This window comes from Bactrocera neohumeralis, unplaced genomic scaffold (assembly GCF_024586455.1).
Source record: "Bactrocera neohumeralis isolate Rockhampton unplaced genomic scaffold, APGP_CSIRO_Bneo_wtdbg2-racon-allhic-juicebox.fasta_v2 ctg5578, whole genome shotgun sequence".
NCBI lineage: Eukaryota > Metazoa > Arthropoda > Insecta > Diptera > Tephritidae > Bactrocera > Bactrocera neohumeralis.
The window spans coordinates 1-6,594 of NW_026092502.1; the positions used below are offsets into that span (position 1 = coordinate 1).

At 29.6% G+C, this 6,594-nt stretch overlaps 1 pseudogene; it reads right to left on the reverse strand.

Moving 5' to 3' along the window:
* Positions 1-2,250: 2,250 nt before the first annotated feature.
* Positions 2,251-4,117, reverse strand: LOC126767338 (uncharacterized; annotated as a pseudogene).
* Positions 4,118-6,594: the final 2,477 nt, after the last annotated feature.

Genomic DNA, 6,594 nt, shown 5'->3' on the forward strand with positions numbered 1-6,594 from the left:
CACTAGTTGCTGTTCTTCATCACACCTTAGAGAGTGATAATACTTACATTTATATATTTTAATTAAAGTTTTGAACAATCAAGCACTAATTATTTAAAAGCCAGAATAATTTTACGGTATTATCTTCACTGTAATATGAATTTAATTTACACTTCAGTCTAAGTAACACGTGGCAGGTTATCTTAACATCAAAAATTGAGTAAGTGAGAATTATGGAATATTTTATCGCAAATTATTTGTCTATTGATAGGATAGCTTACATCTCAATTTTCAATCGCGATATTACTTTATTTCAAATTCTTTGTCTACTAGTTGGCAGTCACAATTGTCCCTTAGCTCCAAAAGATTCTAACAGATTGTGATAATTAAATATAAATACTTTAACACGTTACACGTGGTGCTTTATGCAATCTCAAAAAAAAGAAGTAAGTGTTACAAAATGACAATTCAATTATAAAAGTTACATGACATTTCAATGTAATGTATCTTTTAAATTTTCGTTCCTTTCAAACTATTTAAAGTTTTACTTGCACTAAAATATTTCTTAAGTGATGTATCTTCATCCGGTGTAGGCGATTGTGAGTTACCAAGCTTAAGCGTCAATTTAGGTACAAACGATTGAGTTGAACTAGATAAATTTGTTGTCGCCGACAAATTTGTTGATGTACTGAACATTGAGAACATAGTTGTTGGCTTTCCAACACCGCTTATTCCCGGAGTATCAGTGGCATGTTTCTTGACAGTCTGCGCCAATTCCTCCGTAAATAGCTGCTTATTTTTTTCTTTTTTCCTTTTTTAACTTTTTCAATAAATCTTTATTCACTAGTTGCTGTTCTTCATCACACCTTAGAGAGTGATAATACTTACATTTATATATTTTAATTAAAGTTTTGAACAATCAAGCACTAATTATTTAAAAGCCAGAATAAGTTTACGGAATTATCTTCACTATAATATGATTTTAATTTACACTTCAGTCTAAGTAAGACGTGGCTGGTTATTCTAACATCAAAAATTGAAAAGTAAGAATAATAGAATATTTTGTTGCAAATTATGTGTCTATTGATAGGATAGCTTACATCTCAATTTTCAATAGCAATATTATTTTATTTCAAATTCTTTGTCTACTAGTTGGCAGTCACAATTGTCCCTTATACCATGTTCAGACCGACACTTAATCACACGATTTCGGCTGTTGAGTAGATTATCCCACTAATCTTATAAATTTATTAAGATTTCGCCATACAAAAATGACAGTTCAAAATCACTTCATCGGAGTGATTTGAAACTGATCCACGCTAAATCTCTCTGTGCGACTCTGATTTTGCGCCATCTACTTGTCAGCATTGGAAATCTATTACATTATCACAGCTGATTTAGACACTACAAAATAAAAAAATGTAAACAAACAAATTTTTATTAGAGCAATGAATCTAATTTCTGCTGAAAATCGACTTCCCAAATGAAAAAAGGCGTCCATTATTCGACTTGTTATTGTTCACTTTTGCATTCGTTAAAATATTTGTTACTTTTGTTCAGAGAGTGGGAAAAAAATAACACATAGCTATTTGATGTTCAATGGTTATCTCGCTCTAACCAATGGCAAATATCGCATGCTGCCTTGTTCTAACAGAATACATGCATTTGTTAGCAAATATCTCCACAGTATGTTACGGGTAACAAATTCTTTTGTTAGCGCATTCCTTACCTATGTGTTATGGATAACAAAAAGTATTTGTTACCCGAATATCTGTTAGTGTTATTATTTTCGTTATCAGTTTGTTACCTATAACATATAAGCATGTTAGCAAGAACAAGCAGTAACAAGATTATCTGTTACCCATTTGTTACTTCTAGCAAATTCAATTCTTTTAAATAAAATTCAGTTTTTTTTTATTATTTCACTTTATTTAATAATAAAATCAAAATCAGATATTTAGTTAAATATAATAAATATAAGTAATATGCCTATTTTTATTGCATTCGGCCGAAAAATAATACAAGTTATTTGAGTATAAAAATTATAATTGTAAAAATTCATATTTGTAAAAGTAAAATTAACTTCAAAGAACTTATATACAACTTAAAACTAATATATACAACTTACAAAATTTTATAACTTAAAACTAATATTTACAACTTAAAACTAATATTTACAACTTAAAACTTATTTACAACTTAAAACTAATATTTACAACTTAGAACTAAATATTTACAACTTAAAACTAAGAATATATATAATAATAAAACTTATATTAATTTAGCCCTTAGTTTATGTTTTTTCTGTTTAAAACGATTGTGGCTTAAGGCCACAAATTTCCGGAGCTCCCCACATATAGTGTTTTTATCCTTGTCAGGAAATATATCTAAATGGAAATGTTATAAGTTAAGACATTCAAATATATATCAGTTAAAAAACCAACCAAAAACTAACCCTACGCAATTAGATTTAGTAGAGATTCCGCCCCTTTGCGCCCCTCTAAATTGTAATGGTACATTGATCGTCAGAAAACATACCACGCAGTACGCCGTCCACACTGCCTTTTGCGCCCTTTGATTTCAATATTAGCCGCATCTGTAACAAAAAATTACAGTAAATTATATTACAATCGCATAATATTTAAAAACGAAATATTTACCATAGCATCCGTGCTTTCCTTTTGGGAAAGTTTGTCTTCCACAAGAAGCGCACGTGCTCTTCCGATGACATGGGCAGTTTCGAAGCGAGCTCCACGTAATGCTCGTCCTCCAAATCACCGGTGATGCGGCTAATTGAATGGTGCGTCTTTGCCGCTATGACGCGGCATTCGCGCAATAATTTACTTTGCGCCTGCACCTCGGCCTTTTCTGGCATCTAGAAAATTAAAATATAAAAATTAGCTTCTGTTTTAATTTGGTAATGTAATACTGCGTTACTTACTTTGTCTGTTAGGGACTTTTCAATGGCAGTGAAACGGGTCTCAATGACATCCAGCTTCTGGATTATATCTGAAAAACATAAATGTATTTTTATTAAGCAAATACTAATATATTTATATATTAATACATTATACCTGCATGGCCGCCAGACGATGGTGACGGTACTACAATTTGTGATGGTTCTGCTGGAGGAGCGCAAACGAGATTGTAAGATATTTTTTTTAAACACTTTATCTGTAAAAAATATATTATTAAAAAATGAAAAATATTTATGTTCAATACAACCTCTATTGGGGCTCAACGGTTGTGAGCATTCCACTTCGGAATCGATTTCCATCGAAATTCATTCAATGAAAAATTATAAAGAAGATGATGAATGAGTGGAACAAAAAGAATTTTATCATCTATAGGTATGGAAAAAATATTTAATATCATTCTATGAAAATCAAGTATGCCTAAATCTGAATATTATTGATGATTTGATTAATAAAAGAGAATATATTTTAATTTTTGAGAAAACATTATAAGGGAAATATTTACTGATTTACCGAAAACTAGTATTTCTATTTAGGATTCACAATTTAACCTTTTTTCATTTGCGAAATATCTTCTTGAGATCAACATCCAAGTAAAGAAGTTGTGTCTTTCAGCACTAAGGACAAGACTATATAAATAGTTTAAAAAAATTAAAAATAAATATCCTTTTTTGAAAAGACACTCCTCATTTGCTTGAAAAAGCTTTATTTTAATTTTAATTTAATTTTTAAAATCATGCTTCGGAGCAGAAATGCGTTATGTATATATATATTGTTCACTTTTATTCATTATGAAACACTAATGTAGTTTTTATTTAAACAATTTTAGATATTCTGCGTACGAACAGAGATCTTGGACGAACAAATGAACATTTTTAGTTATAGAGGAGGTTCTCCAGTTCAATAATATATATAGTTATACTCGCGGGAATATTCGAGATGTTTGTGTTTAAAGCTGAAAATTACCACTATTTGAAGAACGTATTTTTCGATTTAAAATTAATTTTACCCTTATATTTCGCATTTTTATGTCCACTAGCACTTCACTAATTTGTGTGAATTTTTTTTTAATATTAAACTTATTGTTCAATTATATTTATTTAACATCAACTAAAGGATTGCAATATTGATCTGAAGAACCTCCTCTATCCGACCATACCCATTTTATTCCCGAAATCTTGGGACTGTATACGAAAGTCGACACAATTATAATTGTAACCGCACAATTCGTTTAAATTTAGATTTTACATTTTTTACATTTACACATGTATGTATGTATATATATATATACATATGTAGATATATGTAACGCACAAATTACATATTTCACAAAAATGCACAAATTATAACATCTATTTGAATTAAATATGCACTATTTAACTTTAATAATTCAAAACTTACTCTCTTATTTGTTTGTTATACGCAATAGATTTGACGTTTTCCAAATGCTCCAAATGATTTCTGTAATATTAAAAATTTTAATTACACACAACATTCAATTCACAATGCTTACCTTTTTCTCCTTGTTTAAGCTTTTTCGTTTCTCTAATATATAAAAGAAATTAATAACAAATATATATTAAGAAATTAATTATAAAATATCAAATTATCAAATAACGAACTTACCTCTTTAAAATCCAAAATAAACTGCGCTTTTCGTTTTCTTCTTCTTGAAAAATTGGGCATTCGTCTCTCCTATTCTAGCAAGTTAATATTACAATATGTTTAGAATGTCGATAGTTTTTCTCTATCTTACTTACGTATTCTCCCATTCAATTGAAAATTCCAGAAAATGTAACAGTGTTAGTGAACAGCTGAAAATGTTTCAATGTGTTTGTGCAATCTGGCTTTCCAACACCGCTTATTCCCGGAGTATCAGTGGCATGTTTCTTGACAGTCTGCGCCAATTCCTCCGTAAATAGCTGCTTATTTTTTTCTTTTTTTCCTTTTTAACTTTTTCAATAAATCTTTATTCACTAGTTGCTGTTCTTCATCACACCTTAGAGAGTGATAATACTTACATTTATATATTTTAATTAAAGTTTTGAACAATCAAGCACTAATTATTTAAAAGCCAGAATAATTTTACGGTATTATCTTCACTATAATATGAATTTAATTTACACTTCGGTCTAAGTCAGACGTGGCTGGTTATCCTAACATCAAAAATTTAAAAAGTAAGAATAATAGAATATTTTGTTGCAAATTATTTGTCTATTGATAGGATATCTTACATCTCAATTTTCAATCGGAATATTATTTTATTTCAAATTCTTTGTCTACTAGTTGACAGTCACAATTGCACCTTAGCTCCAAAAGATTCTAACAGATGGTGATAATTAAATATAAATACTTTAACACGTTACACGTGGTGCTTTATGCAATCTCAAAAAGAAGTAAGTGTTACAAAATGACAATTCAATTATAAAAGTTACATGACATTTCCCGCTTCCTTTCAAACTCATTTAAAGTTTTACTTGCACTAAAATATTTCTTAAGTGATGTATCTTCATCCGGTGTAGGCGATTGTGAGTTACCAAGCTTAAGCGTCAATTTAGGTACAAACGATTGAGTTGAACTAGATAAATTTGTTGTCGCCGACAAATTTGTTGATGTACTGAACATTGAGAACATAGTTGTTGGCTTTCCAACACCGCTTATTCCCGGAGTATCAGTGGCATGTTTCTTGACAGTCTGCGCCAATTCCTCCGTAAATAGCTGCTTATTTTTTTCTTTTTTTCTTTTTTAACTTTTTCAATAAATCTTTATTCACTAGTTGCTGTTCTTCATCACACCTTAGAGAGTGATAATACTTACATTTATATATTTTAATTAAAGTTTTGAACAATCAAGCACTAATTATTCAAAAGCCAGAATAAGTTTACGGAATTATATTCACTATAATATGAATTTAATTTACATTTCAGTTTAAGTAACACGTGGCAGGTTATCTTAACATCAAAAATTGAGTAAGTGAGAATTATGGAATATTTTATCGCAAATTATTTGTCTATTGATAGGATAGCTTACATCTCAATTTTCAATCGTAATATTATTTTATTTCAAATTCTTTGTCTACTAGTTGGCAGTCACAATTGTCCCTTATACCATGTTCAGACCGACACTTAATCACACGATTTCGGCTGTTGAGTAGATTATCCCACTAATCTTATAAATTTATTAAGATTTCGCCATACAAAAATGACAGTTCAAAATCACTTCATCGGAGTGATTTGAAACTGATCCACGCTAAATCTTGCTGTAAGCATTGGAAATCTATTACATTATCACAGCTGATTTAGACACTACAAAGGAGAAAAATTGTAAACAAACAAATTTTTATTAGAGCAATGAATCTAATTTCTGCTGAAAATCGACTTCCCAAATGAAAAAGGCGTCCATTATTTCCATTATACGGAAAATATTTAAAGAATACGGCTTTTATTACAAAATACTATATGAAAATGTTTTCTTTTGATAAATATTGAGCGATGTAAATTCTTGAATGGCAAAAACAGCTGTTTTTAATCTTTTCAACGGCAGTAAGAACACTGTTGGGTTATGAAATGCTTAAATCTAATCTAATCTTTTAAATTTTCGGTCTGAACATGGTATTAACTCCAAAAAGATTCTAACAGAT